The 14,870-nt window shown below is 52.0% G+C and overlaps 1 protein-coding gene and 1 long non-coding RNA gene across 15 annotated transcripts in view; one reads left to right on the top strand and one right to left on the bottom strand.

The window, feature by feature from the left end:
* Positions 1 to 294: 294 nt before the first annotated feature.
* On the bottom strand, positions 295 to 9,947 carry LOC144580695 (uncharacterized). Of its 3 annotated transcripts, XR_013530690.1 has the most exons (5): positions 9,848 to 9,947; positions 8,278 to 9,343; positions 5,176 to 8,079; positions 4,782 to 4,939; positions 295 to 1,150 (listed from the first exon to the last, which is right to left on the bottom strand). It is a non-coding gene; the product is annotated as an uncharacterized LOC144580695 (long non-coding RNA). The 3 variants fall into 3 exon arrangements; XR_013530689.1 differs by having other exon boundaries at positions 4,782 to 8,079; XR_013530691.1 differs by having other exon boundaries at positions 4,782 to 8,079; positions 8,278 to 9,947.
* A 90-nt stretch (positions 9,948 to 10,037) lies between these two features.
* The window catches only part of ADARB1 (adenosine deaminase RNA specific B1), a 139,898-nt gene continuing 135,065 nt past the window's right edge, over positions 10,038 to 14,870 (top strand). For 11 of the 12 annotated variants that reach the window (XM_078358773.1, XM_078358778.1, XM_078358781.1 and 8 more), the window contains exon 1: positions 10,038 to 10,281. The gene's annotated coding sequence lies outside the window, so the exon portion shown is untranslated. Of the gene's footprint in view, positions 10,329 to 14,870 lie in introns of all 12 variants that reach the window. The other variant, XM_078358775.1, reaches the window with a different exon arrangement.

The following is a 14,870-nucleotide window of genomic DNA, read 5'->3' on the forward strand; positions in this document are numbered from 1 at the left end:
TGGTTCTCGCAGGACCATGCGGGGTGGCAGCCCCCTAGATGTGCCCTCCCTCCTCTCCATCCCGTGAGGCACTGGTGACCAACATGAGACCCTTCCCCCTGCAAAGAGCCTGCAAAGAACTGATGAGTACTCCATCACAGGTCCCCATGGTGGTCAGCATAGGACAGACAGAGAGAGACTTTTCCCCTTGAATCTGGAGGTTTCGGGCAAACACCGAGCGCCGCACCCCACAGTTGGGGGTGCTGGAGAGGGGCGAGCCTCAAACCTCAGTGCAGGCCGGAACAGTGGCTCACATTTGTGTGGCTGATGGAGTATTTAATGTTCAGTTCACGTTTTCTTTTTACAGTTTTCTTGAGGCATGTTTTGCTGGCTCATGAGTTTACAGATAGGCTCTCCCATGCGGAGACTGAAGCCCAAGGAAGGGATCCACGTCAGCCAGAGCTGTCTCCGTGCGCTCAGTAGAAAACCAGGCCCAGAACATCTCATCTGCCAGGCAGGGCCAGGCCACAGCAACCCCCCACGGCCAGGACATAGTTGGGGGTTCCCAGGCCACAGCCATCGGCAATCCCCCACACCCAGGCCACAGACTCCCCACCAGCCAGGCAACAGCAGCCCCCACCACACCAAGCCAGACCAAAAAGTCTCCCCCAACGCCTTAGGCCACCGCAGGGCCATTGGAGCCCTTAGGCCTGGGCTTCTTCACCATTTTCCTTGTTTCTTCCATTGCTTGTCCTTGAAGCAAGGGAGGTGTGCAAGCAGAGAGCGGGATTTGCTAGAAGGATCATCTGGTATCCCCTGGGCTTGTTCCAAGTTGGGCTTTTTCCAGAAATGCAAGGTTGGTATAACATTTAAACTTCAATCAACTTAATTCACCATATTAATATAAGGAAGCAGAAAAATCATATTATCATCTCAATAAATGCAGAAGAAAGAATGTCATACAATTCAGCATGCATTCGGGAAAAGAAACTCTTAGCAAAGCAGAGCTAGAAGGGAGTGTCCTTGATCTCATTGGGGGGAATCTATATTTAAAAGTCCTACCACAGATCTCACATTGGCGAAATATTGAAAGTGTCCCCCCTGAGGTCAGGAATAGAATGAGGAGGCTCACCACTAACACTTCTTTTCAGCAGCAGCTGGTAAGGTAAGCCTAGGAGAAAGCCACAAGGGATAAAATGATCGGATAGGAAGGAATGAAAAACCCATTATTCACAAACAAAATGATACGTATGTAGGAAACCCAAAAGAATCTGCAGGTAACTACTGAAGTTATTAAGTGAATCTGGAAAGACTGCTGGTACAAGGTCAATACACAAAGATCAATTGCATTCTACATACACCAGAAACCTGTGGTTACAAAATAAAAATAGGAAATATTTTAAATGATCATCTAATGCACTGAATGTCTGGGACTAAATCTACTGGACCATGTGTGTACACAGAAGACTAGAAAATAACGAGAGCAACTGAAGAATATTTAAATTAGTGTAGGAATAAACTGGAACTGGAGCACTCAATATTGTGAGAATATCCGTTCTCACCAAATTGATCTATAGCTTCAATGCAATTTGAATAAAAATTCCGGCAGAATGTTTTAGGGAAATTGATAAGCCAATTCAAAGATTTAAATGGAAATGCAAAATACCAAATATAACCAAGAAAATTTTGAAGCAAAAAAACCTGGGGGGCCGGGCACGGTGGCTCACGCCTGTAATCCCAGCACTTTGGGAGGCCGAGGCAGGTGGATCACAAGGTCAAGAGATCGAGACCATCCTGGTCAACATAGTGAAACCCCGTTTCTACTAAAAATACAGAAAATCAGCTGGGCATGGTGGCGCATACCTGTAATCCCAGCTTCTCAGGAGGCTGAGGCAGGAGAATTGCCTGAACCCAGGAGGCGGAGGTTGCGGTGAGCCGAGATCGTGCCATTGCACTCCAGCCTGGGTAACAAGAGTGAAACTCCGTCTCAAAAAAAAAAAAACAAACAAAAAAAAAAACTGGAAGGTGGATCTATGGTGTCTAAAGAAGACTCATGAGAAAGCTTTAGTAATTAGGACAGGAAGTAGCAGTTCTGAACAAAATGGTTTTTCTGATGTTTTTTCTGACCAAAATGGTTCAGAAAAAATCCACAGCCCACGCCTATGTGGATGCTTAATTCATGAAAAAGCTACTGCAGCAGAGCAGCAGGGAGAAAGGAAATCATGTCAGTAAATGGTCGTCCTAGGTCAGCTGGACACCAAGCACACACAACACGGATGGACTGACTTTGAACCCCTACCTCACACTGTACAGAAAAACAATTCCTGGTGAATTGTTCTCTAAATCTGAAAATTGAAACGATAAACCTTCCAGAAGATAACAGAAGCACACTAGCATGACCATGGAGTAGTTGAGGTTTTCTAAACAGGACACAAAAAAACCCTAACCATAGAAAAAGGGTAGCTCAATTGGAACACACTGAAATTAAGAACTCTTGTATCACAAAAGACTCCACTGTGATAATGGAAATGCAAGATGCCGGGTGAGAGAAGGTATTTGCAACACAGATAGCTGGCAAGAGTTTGTGTCTGCAATATGCAAATAACTTCTACAAGTAAATAATAAAGAAAACGTGTGGCTTCTTCACCAGAAAGGATGTGCATGTGGAATATAGCAATATGTAAAGATGCTCAGTCTCACTGATCATTAGTGAACTACAGATTAAAGCCACCATGAGGAACTGCCACCACCCTCTGGAGTGGCCAAAGTATCAACACCAGCTGTCCATGTGGACAAGAAGCAGCCGGAAAGCTCCTCATCTGCTGGTAGGAGTGTAAAGTGCTTCAACACTTTGGAAAATCAGTGTGACCTCTAAAGTGGGACCTATGTGTCTCCTGCGACCTGGTACACACTCAACAGGAACATACACACGTGTACTAAGAGAGACATATGAGGACGTTCCTAGAGGCATTACTCACAATCACAAAGATGAGGAAGCAACAGAAATCTCCATCAACAGTAGAATGAATAAATGCGCCGCGGAAGGGTCTTACCCTGGTCATGACCGTGAAAATTGTGAATTACTGCTGCTTCCACACAGGGTGACGGAGCTCGTGAACACAGCATCGAGCGAGAATCAAGACACAAAAGAATACATGCTGTGTGATGTCGCTTATGGGAAGCCAAAACGGGTATAACCGATCTGCAGAGGTAGGAGTCGGGGCAGAGGTTACCTTTAAGGCCCAGTGGCAGCTGTGGCTGGGGAGGGGCATGCAGGACCTTCCGAGTTGGTCACATTCTGCTGCTCGCCCTGGGGGTGGAGGTTCACAGCTGTGCCCACTCTGGGCTAAGGTGTTGGGATGTACACTTATGACATGGATACTTTTGGTGTATGCATTACACCTCAGCAGAAATGTTTGAAAATACACGATGATGGCCACTTTTTTTTTTTTTTGAGACGAAGTCTTGCTCTGTGCCCAGGCTGGAGTGCAGTGGCACGATCTTGGCTCACTACAACTTTCGCCTCCTGGATTCAAGCAATTCTTCTGCCTCAGCCTCCCGAGTAGCTGGGACTACAGGTACCCGCCATCATGCCCAGCTAATTTTTATATTGTTAGTAGAGATGGGGTTGCATCATGTTGGCCAGGCTGGTCTCAAACTCCTGAACTTGTGATCCACCCACCTTGGCCTCCCAAAGTGCTGGCATGAGCCACCACACCCAGTCGATGAGGGCCACTTTTTATACCACGGTTCACAACTGCTGTATCCCTGAGTGACTTGTATAGGTAAGTTAGTCTGAGTCCCTGGGATTCCAGTTTAAAACTATAAACTGCAAATCTTGAATATATGGTAATTGAAAGTTCCCTAGAGAGAAGGCTTTAAATAACCACATAAGCCATCTAATTTGTCACTAACCCGACGGTGACTAGGCTCAGCCTCCAGCCTCCAGCCCCTTCAGAACAGCTCCTGGAGATCCAGCAGAGCCTAGGCGGCCCACACTCCCGCCTCCCCACCTCTCCTGGAGATCCAGCAGAGCCTAGGCGGCCCACACCCTCCCGCCTCCCCACCTCTCCTGCCTTCAGTTGCTAATTACCTTTTAGCTTCTCAGGAAAGACTGTTAACATAATAATTAAGACATAACTCAGCAAAATAGAAAAAAAAGTCTCCTTTTCCTGGCTCTAGTCCATTATTTTATAGCAGTGTGTTACCAGGAGTCATCCTGGTTTTGCATCTGATTTATTTTAAAAATCTATGTCATTCAAAAGAAGCTGGTGAAGCTGCTAATTTCGTTTGGTTTATATATTTATAGTCATCCCACAAAGAATTTGAGGTGTTTGGTGTGTCTCTACATGCACTTGCTCTTTTAATAATTTTTAAAAATAAGTTTCTGCTTAAGGCTCATGTATTTCTCCGTTGACTTATTTTTAGCTCATACCTCGGTTACTGCGGTAAGCAGTGTCAGCTTCCACGTTACATGTGGTTTGTTGAGATCTATGGAAACCATTTTGGGGGGTGTGCATGTGTGTCACTTTTACAATCAGTAATCTTGCTGAATTTTAATTCGATCTAACACTTTGCTTGTAGATTTAAAATTATATTTCTTCCTTCTACCCTTTATACATGATTGAGTGAAAGAATCAAGACACAAGGGAATACATGCCGTGTGAGGTATAGCTCACTGCAGCCTCCAAGTCGTGGCGTCAAGCAGGCCCCTGCCTCGGCCTCCAGAGAAACACTTCCGTCTTTTCTCTCGCGCCTCGCTGGGTCTTCCCACCTCCCACACTCACTTCTTCTGTGCTCACCTCTGATATTAGGCTAAGGCTCTTTGGATCTGGTGCCAGATTCCCCGGTTCCCTTCTTTCCTTTCTCCGCCCTCTCTTTAGGTGATGGGTGATGTCTTCCATTTTCAAGGTTTCAGGTATCCATCCCAGCACGGCTCTCCTCTCCGGACATCAGTCTCCTGCACATAGCTATTGTCCTAACGCAGCCACTCAGGCATCCCGTAGGCACCGCAAACTTAACGCACCCAAAAGGAATGCCGGGTTTCTTCCCCCATCCCCCACGTCATCCCAGAGGACGATCATCCACCGATAGTGCAAGCCAGGACCCCGAGCGAGCCCCGATGCTTCCCTTCCCACGCCCCTCCCGCGAATCCATCACTAAGTCCTGTGGAGTGTAATTCCAAAAGCCTCTTACCTCTTTCTACTTTCACTCTTGACACCTGATACAAGTGTTCTGCATGGAAGCTGCACGCAGGCCTCAGTTCCAGGCAGACACCGCTGGGTGCCTCAGAGATCCCGTCGCCTTGCCCATGGTGCCGACTTGGGTTTGTGTTTCTGCCCTGCCACCCCTTGGTCTGTGTGCTTCAGTGGCAGCTGCTCTAACTCCCAGCTCCAGAAGTAGACCCTACTTGGCTAAACCAGGGATTGCGTTTCTCTGTAAAGCGCCAGATGGCAAAGATTTACAGCTCTGCTGGCCACATAAGCCCACTGCTTATCTTCTTCAGAACCCCATCCAATCCAACACTTTCCATGTTTAATGTTCATTCTTAGCTGTGGACTGCACAGCGTCAGGCCAAGGCTCAGCTTGCCCACCTCTGATTTGATCGCGCATCACGTTCCCTTTCCCTTGTCTCTACAGACGGCAGGTCTAAGTGGCTCGATCAGGAGGACTCTTCTGACCAGTGGTGGCTAAGCCTCCTTTCTTCTCTGACTTTACGTGCCAAGGAGGTGCTCTTTCCTCTGCTGTGGGCGCTCCTGCCATCAATGTCTTCTCATCCTCCAAGGCTCAGCGAAGCTTCCTGCAGCTTGCTCTGATGCTCCTGAGTGGGGTGGCTGCAGCGCCCTTGGCTCCTGCAATTGTTCACATGCCTCTCCATTAGGAAACTGCATTTCTATGTCACCATCTGAGCCTTTTCATCCTTCGACTCCTTCTTACAGATGCAGAGCAGGCTCAGAGAGGCCAGACAACTTGGTCAGCGCTGCATGGCACAGCCTGGTCCGCACTGACCCTCACGCCTCTGCTCCTGCCCTGGACGTGTCCCAGTTATCACACTGTGCCGCTCCCTGATGCCATCTCCCCACGAGAACATGAACGCCCTGAAGCAAAGATGTCTTCCTGGCCACGTGTTCACCCATGCACAGCACACTGCCCACGGCCCTGAAAGGTCATTGGAATGTCCTCTCTCGCCTGCCCCTGTATGTCTACACCATTTTTGTCTCTTTAGGCTGGCAAGTGATAGAGACCATCCTAATTGCGCTGGACTTAAACTTTTCAGGCCTAGGCACGAAGAGAGACTTACAATTGTCTCAGTGCCAGCTCTAAGCACCCAGGGCCATGCTGGGAGTCAGAATCCCCCCTGATGTCCTGGAGTGGGGGTGGGCTGCATGCCTGTCACAGAGCACACAGACTGACTGCTCCTGCTCCATCACTGTGGGAGTTGTCCCAGGGATGGTGGCACACCGTGAGCTTGTCGGGTCTTACACAAGGTATCCACCACCATGACAGCTGTTGATTGAATGGTTTGGCACCATCTGGTTTATGCCATTCCAGTCTCATGTCTTTTTATTTTTAAAATACAGGGCAAAAAAATGTTATGTCTCAAATCACGATATCATGGAATATTGGTCACCTCTTATTAGCAGTTTTATGCTCCTCCTGATGGTTTAGAAACAAGGAAATCAATAATCCACTTTAGGCTATAATCTAAAAAGTACCTGTGAGTGTCCTTCCTCAGATAGATGGGGCAGAATTAAATAAAACAAGCCAAGATTGTTTAAAGCTACATCTTTGGTTGTACACAGGGACTATAGTTGAATAGGCTTCTTCAATCAGTCCTAGGACACCGGGACCAAGACTGGGCCACTGTCTCAGCACAGCAGGTTGGCAACACGCTCTGTAACTCGGGAGACAGAAATCCAAGCATGCGATTGACCTGTGTGGCTGGAAAGGGAAAGAGAGGCTTTGCTGGCCACCCTGGCCCAGGGAGGCCAGCCCCCGTGCGCAGGTCATGTGACCCAGCCCTCTGGTCCCACCCTTCTAGCCACATTCTGCCAGCCTCTGGGCATGACAGGAAGGGAGTTCACAGATCAGTGGCATTTACACCTGCAAGCTTTGAACACTTTTCAACTGAAAGCCCAGTGTGTGAATAGGCTGGGCAGCTGGGCCACTCCCAGGCTGGCACCCTCCCTCCCTTTCGGGCAGTTCCCGGAAGGCCCGAGACCACAGTTTGAAATCCACTTAATCTCTCGAGTCTGCCTGGGTCTATATCCTAAGCTGGCGGAAATCATTTTGTGCCACTGTATCCTGTAGGCTGGCAGTGCCAGCATAATTTGTAATTCTTGTGGGGGACAGTCACAGGGTCATGCCATTTAACTCTACTGAAGGGAAAACACAGCCAAATGGGTTTTTGGTGCTGTGTAGACCATGTTTCACAGCGGCTGACGTGTCACATGCTTATGCAAAACCTAACTCCGCACCCTGGGGTGCACAGAGGGAGCCTCGCTGGATTCCTGCACTCAAGCCCTCGAGCATCAGGTTTATTTTCCCGGACACCAAAGTGATTGTTTATTCCACAATTCCCACAAAGGAGAGAGTAAACAACAGAACAGAGGTGGGGCAGGCACGGAAGTCCATTAAGTAGATGGTGGCTGCCAGCGCTTCTGTGGAGACCCAGGGCCCCTCCAGGAGCCCTGGTGTTCGACTTCCACAGTGAACAGGGAACAGATGGCTGAGATATCCTCAAAATTTCTTTGGACCTCCTCAGGAGACTGCAGGATTCCTTCTCAAAGCACCTCATCTCAGAGGCACCCAAATGGGCATCCTGAAGCTCCATGCTTCACGACAGCTGGGAACACCCTGTCCTGGGCCCAGGCGACTGGAAACTGCTGTTCTCCCTGACATCAGCCCAAGGGGAGTGCCATTCTTCCAAGTTAGGGAGAGCACCATGGCAGAAACCATCTCTGTGGAGAGGATGGCATCTGAGGGTGTGGAACAGGAAGGGACCAGTTGAGGCTGCTGGCTGGTCCTGCAGAGCCTCTGGAGAGGCCTGTGGGAACAGCAGAGGGTCCCGGCCTTGGCCACCATCCGCTTTCTGCTGCTCTGGAGGGAGAAAGAGGACAAGTTGAAACTTGCATAAGCAGCCTCCCTTCTGGGGATTACCTTGTGTTCCCCACACCCAGTGTTACCTAAGTGAAGGCCTGCAGAAGACTGCCACAGTGACCGCCCCCATAGGCCATGCTTCCCTCCGCCTGTCCCCCGTGCAGTCCCTCACATCTACTCAGGCCCAGGCCATCTCACCTGCTTCTCCTGGGGAGATGGATGGAAACACCACAGGGATTTGCTTTCTCTCGCTGCCGATGGAGACCTGCCGGGAAGGAGGCCCGGCCAGCCTGTAGGGACTGGTGACACATGGCCCGGATCTGCCGGGGGCCTCTGCGGATAAGTAGGCCCAGTGGTCACCTCGTGGGGCCGAGGGAAGCCGTCCCAGCTGAACCAGCTCAAGCTGCAGGCCCACAGGGTCATGAGCAGTGAAGACAGGTTTTTGCTCACTGAGGTTTGGGGTGGTCTGCTGCATAGAAATACACACAATGTCCTCATGCACGTATCTGTTTATTAAGAATGTGTCCCGAGAAGGCATCCCAGGAGTCCTCATTTTTACTTAGCTGTCCACGGTTGCCCATTTGGGTACTTTGCCTTCAGATGGGGTGAAACGCTCACTTGTTAGCTGGCTGGCCCCAAAGACAGGCTTGTTTTCCACCAGGCAGTGACCTGTCCTGGGTTCCAGGCTGCCACCTGCAGCGTGCTCACCACATACCAGGCTCCCATCGTTTATCTGCGTTCATCTTATACGTTTTGTGGGTTTTCAGAGCCCGAGTCTCAGCGTTGCCCAGGCTGGAGCGCAGCTCTGGGACACAAGTGACCCTCCAGGCGCAGCCTCCTGAGTGGCTGAGACCACAGCATGTGCCACCAACCCTGGCTTGTGATGGTCCGTTCCTCCCCACTTTACAAGGGAGGAAACAGGCAGAGGGCAGAGTGGGCCACCTGAGGCCGGAGGCCAGGACTAGCACACCCTCAACTTGACCCTGGCGCCTGCAGCTCCCCCCAGCCAGGTGCAGGACCCAGCGCCTGTCCACACCGGGCTCTGCCCACCGTGCCCAGCTGCTCCTCTAGGCTCAGGTCGCTGCGGAGTTTCCCCATCAAGCCTCATCTCCGTGCAGAGAACTGCAGCCGGGAGTTGGTTACCCGGGTCGGTGAAAACGCTGCATTTGCACATGTGCTTATCATCATCCGTGTAAACATTTCTTGGTATAACTGTGGAAGTCAGTAAATGCAGATAAATCGGGCAGTGAGTCTATTGCATATGCTGTAAAAAACAAAAATAAAAAAAAAAAAACCTTTAAAATGCTTTTACTATCAACCTAAAAAAAAATCAGCCAAACAAAACCACCGACCCCCAGACGTAAGTGGGAGCTGCTGCTGGTGTCAGTGCGGACAAACCGGAGACGAGGGCGCCGCCTCCGCGGTCCTGGCCTGCGACCCCCGCCGGCCGCCGGCTCTGACCCAATGCGGGGCGGGCCCCGCGCGTCGCAGACACCTCAGGGAGTCGGGGAAGCAGGGGCGGCGCCAGCTGCGGGGAGGAGCGCGTGGGCCCCGGAGCAGGGAGCCTGGGCAGCTCCGGACGCCACCTCCACAAACGCAAACGCCAGTAGCCGGGCGCGGGGCGCCTGCGGTCCCCGCCACCGAAGAGGCTGGGGCGGCAGGATCGCGTGAGCTCGGGAGGTCAAGGCTGCAGGAGCCGAGATCCGGCCACCGCGCTCCAGCCTGGGCGACAGTGAGACCCCGTCCCCCAAACGCAGCAGCCGCGCACCCAGAGGAGGACTCGAACGCGGGCAGGGTCCCGGCCCCACGCTCGCCCGCTGCAGCTGGTCCCGAGGGAGACGCCACAGCCCCGACTGACCGCGACAAGCAGGCGCGCATGCGCGCGCACGTCCGGCGTCGCGGCGCCGGCCCCGCCCCTCGGCGCGCGCGCGCCCGGCGGGCGGGGGCGGGGAGGGGGCGGAGCCGCCAGTGGCTGGGCTGAGGCGCTGAGGCGGCCCTGGCTGAGGCGGCCCTGGCTGCGGCGGCTGCGGCGGCGGCGGCTGCTGCCGAGCGGCCGGGTCGGCGGCCGGGGCTCCGGGCCGCGCGAGGCCAGAGCCACGCCGCGCCGCAGCTCACAGCCTACGAGGCGGAGAGCCGCCCGGCCCAGGACTGCGGCGGGAGCCTGGGGCGCGCTTGTGGAGGACCAGGCGCGGCGCGGCTGAGGTGAGGGCGGGCGCGGAGGCTCCGGACCCCGCGGCGGCGGCGTTTATGTAAGCGCCGGGCAGGGGCTGGCGGCGGGGCCCAGGCTGCGGGCCGTCCCGGGAGCGGAGGGCGCCCGCGGGGCGGCGAGGCTGCCCTGACACCGCCCGGCATCCACCCTCCCGGGGCGCCCGTCTGCTGGAGCGTTTCGCCCGGGAGGAGGCTGCGTCCCGGGCGGCCCCGCGTCCCTTCCTGCGGGCGCCGAGTCCGCGTGGGATGCACCGCGCCGCGGGGAGGGAGGTGCGCCGGGACGAGGCTGCGCCCTGGCGACCCAGGCTGCGTTCCGGGGAGAGGACGCGGTGCCCCGGAGATCCGAGGCTGCTGGGGACGAGGCTGCGCCCGGGGCCGGAGGCTGCTGGGGACGAGGCTGCGCCCGGGGCCGGAGGCTGCGCTGGGGACGAGGCTGCGCCCGGGGCCGGAGGCTGCTGGGGACGAGGCTGCGCCCGGGGCCGGAGGCTGCTGGGGACGAGGCTGCGCCCGGGGATCCGAGGCTGCTGGGGACGAGGCTGCGCCCGGGGATCCGAGGCTGCTGGGGACGAGGCTGCGCCCGGGGATCCGAGGCTGCTGGGGACGAGGCTGCGCCCGGGGATCCGAGGCTGCTGGGGACGAGGCTGCGCCCGGGGATCCGAGGCTGCTGGGGACGAGGCTGCGCCCGGGGATCCGAGGCTGCTGGGGACGAGGCTGCGCCCGGGGATCCGAGGCTGCTGGGGACGAGGCTGCGCCCGGGGCCGGAGGCTGCGCTGGGGATGAGGCTGCGCCCGGAGATCCGAGGCTGCCCGGGGAATTAGGCTGCGCCCGGGGCCGGGAGCCTCTGTCCCTGGGGGACGCTGCGCTGGGGGACAGCAGGCTGCGCCGAGACGAGGCTGGGCCGGGCGGGCGACGCTGCTGCCTTGTGGGGAGGGCGCGCTCTGCTCCCGGAGTGGAGACTGCGCTGGGGACGAGGCTGCGCCCTGGACGGTCCTGCGTCTCCTCCCGAGGGCGCAGTGTCCCCCCGCGCGGGGAAGTTCCTGCGGGTGCGGGGCGTCTGCAGCGATCGGGAACAATCTGGGGCAGTTGGGGGCCCGAGGTGACTTTTGATGTGTTCACACGGGGGAAGGAAAATGACTGCGCGGTGGATGGTGCGAGGGAAGGTGTCACACTGGGCTGTGGACGCTGACACGCGTCGGAGTCGCGCTTACACGCTGGCGAACCTAACCTAAAATGTGTTCCCGTCCCGATTTCCATGTCGGACATCTGCACTGTGGGGTTCAGTTCGCAGTTAATATTTTTAGTCGGCAGGTTGGGGCCGTTACTTCTGATACAGGCATTTTGTTTCCCTCTTAGACCAACGATGACTGCATTCCATTCTCAAAGTGGAACGAGAAGTGGCATGATAGCAAACTTGTTTCTTTACGTTTCGTGGCGTAATTAAGATGATAGAACCGTCGTTTTTTAATTGAGAATACAAATGTGTATTTAATCCTCTTCGTTCTCGCTCTTAAATGTAGCCGTATGTTTTATTGCTTCGAAAGGTCCACTCCGAGCTGCATTTTCCAAAGCACTAGGTTGTTTTAAGAGCAGCTGTTCCTAGAAGGTAGAAAAGCTAATTGTTTCATGACCATCTTTCACTGGGGTTGAGCCTACTGTATCCTTTTTGCTTGCTGAGGGTTTCCCGGAGGGGAAAGGGAGATGGAAAAAAGGGTAGAAGGTTGGCTGATACAAGACAGTTCCTTCTTGGGTAAGAGAAGCAACTGTCTCTCATTGCGCGGTGCCTCCAGAGAGCAGAGCCCACTATGCATCGGCAGCCACAACAGGGGCTGGGTAAATATTTGATGAGACAGGCTGAGCTGGGTGCTCGATCTTGCCCGTGGTGGAGAGGAGTGAACTCACACAGGATTTCAAAGGAATGTATTGTCTGTGAGTGATGCTTTGTTAGATAGTCTGAGGGTTCCTAAGACTGGGTAGATCCTGCTACATCTACATCAAATTGGAAGCTATACTTGGGAAGGAAAAAAGGAGGCCCTCCTGCCAGGGCAATGGCTTAGAGAGAATTGGTACAGCTCTGAGAAACTGATGACACGTGTGTCTCTGGTGTGACGTGCTCATGCAGTCGTTACTGGGAGGCCATGGGGGAAGGATTAGCTATGAAGTGATAACATCATCCACAAAATACATCTTGGCACAGAGGCTAATTTCACTTCTTTGTAAATTTATGTATTGTAAAGCATTTGAATTCTTTTAGATTTTTGGAATAATAATTTTTTTAACTTCTGTTTGTCCAGTGAACGCATAAAACAAACTCAATTCGTTTGACAGGTTCTCCTCTATGACCTGTTAATGTGGTCGGCCTTCTCTGTTTTAGGGCCTAGGAGATACAGTACTGAGCAAGATAGGTAGAGTTCAGAAATGCTTCTGACATAAAGCAATACATTTTTACTGATAGCTTTAAAAAAATAAGCGTGCACACAGTACCGACAGAAAGGAAAGCCTCATTCCACTACATCCCGGGCCACTTGGTTCCCTGCAAGGCTGCACCCAATTATGTATTGTCCCAGCAGGAGTCAAAGTATGTACGCAGTTGGGTATGTTTTCACATATAACAAACGTTGCTACAGTGGATATTCTTACACATGGGTACACGCAAAGCCTACTCGTTATTTGTTATCAAAACTTCTTTGCTGTTTTACTTAAGAACTGGGTTTTATTCCCCTGCATGCTGTGATTAGCTCTGTGACCAGATAAGATAATTTAACTAGGTAGGGGGTAGTTAACTTTGGAGAGTAATGGATGAAGTTACACATTTACCAGCCTATAAAAAGTTAAGCAAAATTATCAAGCTTAATGTGAAAGCAAAAAGCTCAGAAAGGTTTAATTTTATTGGAAAACTCAATGGTTTTCTGTATCAACTTTCTAAAATAGAAATTTCTAAATCTGTAATTTGGTGTGATGGAAATGCTGGTGTTAAAAAACCCATATTATTTAATATGTTTATAATATGACAGGTAGGAAAAGCAAATATGAAAATTAAAAATTGTCCAGTGAAATAATTAAGATTTCTTTCTTATTCCTTGAGTGGCATTTCTTTCTTTCCAAGATGACAGGGACAGTGTCTGGGGTGCGGGCAGGGACGGTGCAGTAGCCCACAGAAGTCTCCATGGCAGGGTCTTTACTGCATCTTCCATTTGCAGAGCTTTGCTTCATACATACCTTGACAACTGTTGGGCTAGGACCATTAGCATGAAATGCTCACGGTCTCCGTGTAGTCTGATTAGCACTGCGTGTGCTCTTCTCCATCTGCATGCCTGTGAGATGTCCCGGTGTACAACCAAAAGGGACTTGCTTTTAGGGTTGATGTCTCTGTGATGAATTTTAAATTAAGACGGAACAGGAAGGGGGATGAAAGTAACTCCGAGGTACCTTGTATTTTTATTGAAAATACAGTGAAATGGAAGCTCTGCTTGCCTCTAGGTTGGTGTTTTTAGAACCTGGTTCCATTCATTTGCTCATCGATCCAGCAGGCATTCACCTGTGCGTCCCAGACCAGGTACTGTTCTAGGTATTGGAGATTCAGGATGAGCTTGATGAGGAGAGTTTCTGCCCTCAAAGGGTTCATCTTCCTGAGAAGGAGGAGATCACTAAACAAGATCTGGTGTCCTGACTGCCGTGAAGGGCAAATGAGGCAGGGAAGGTGGGAGAAGCTCAAATAGTGTTGAGGCTGGAGTGAGCTGGGCTGAGGTCCCAGCAGCAGCAGCCTCTCAGGCACAGGAACTCTTAGGTAAAAGCTCTGGTTCCTGAGCCTCCTTGTAGCATGCTGGTCACCTCAGGGAGGCCATTGCTGCCAGAGAGGCTGGGTGAGTGGCAGGCACCGAGACTGGAGGAGAGCGGCATCTTCCTTCTTTGGGAATGACATGATCTGATTTACCTTTAGAAAGTGCCACTCTGGCTGTTGGGCCTGTTAGATGCCAGGCCATTTAAAAAGCTTTACGTATATTAATTCATTTATTCTTATGGCAGTCCAAAAAGTAGGCATGAGTATCATTATTCCCATGTTACAGGTGGGAGTACCTAGGCACAGAGTGGTTAAGTGATTTACCCAAGGTCACACAGGAAGTGGCAGTGGCAGGATGTGACCTTACCTCTTTCACCTCCACTACTGCAGGCTGGGCGAGGAGTATCAGCAAGGAGATAGATCAGTTAGACTTTCTGTGAAAGCCGGATGACTATACCGGTGCCTCAGACCAGGGTGGAAGTGGTGAGATCAGATCCAGCCTACTGAATTTCAGCATGTGTAAGATGCCGCATTTTTAAGTTTCATCATCGTTTTTTATACTGCTAACAAAGAGAAAATGTAGCCGACTAGATTATGACAATGCTTTCTTGTTAGTTAGCATTTATTTATACTCATTGCAAGAGCTTAGACTGAGCGTTGACTTTAAAATCATATCATTCATGCACTTTCATAAAAAAGGAAAATACAGGTGAAATAAAGTAATTCTGAAATTTCTTCACATCTAGAATCTGATTCTTCAACTCAGCTTCTGACTTGGCGTTGGTGCCAGGTGTGAGATAGGGAA

The sequence above is a fragment of the Callithrix jacchus genome, chromosome 21, assembly GCF_049354715.1.
Source record: "Callithrix jacchus isolate 240 chromosome 21, calJac240_pri, whole genome shotgun sequence".
NCBI classification, from domain to species: Eukaryota; Metazoa; Chordata; class Mammalia; order Primates; family Cebidae; genus Callithrix; species Callithrix jacchus.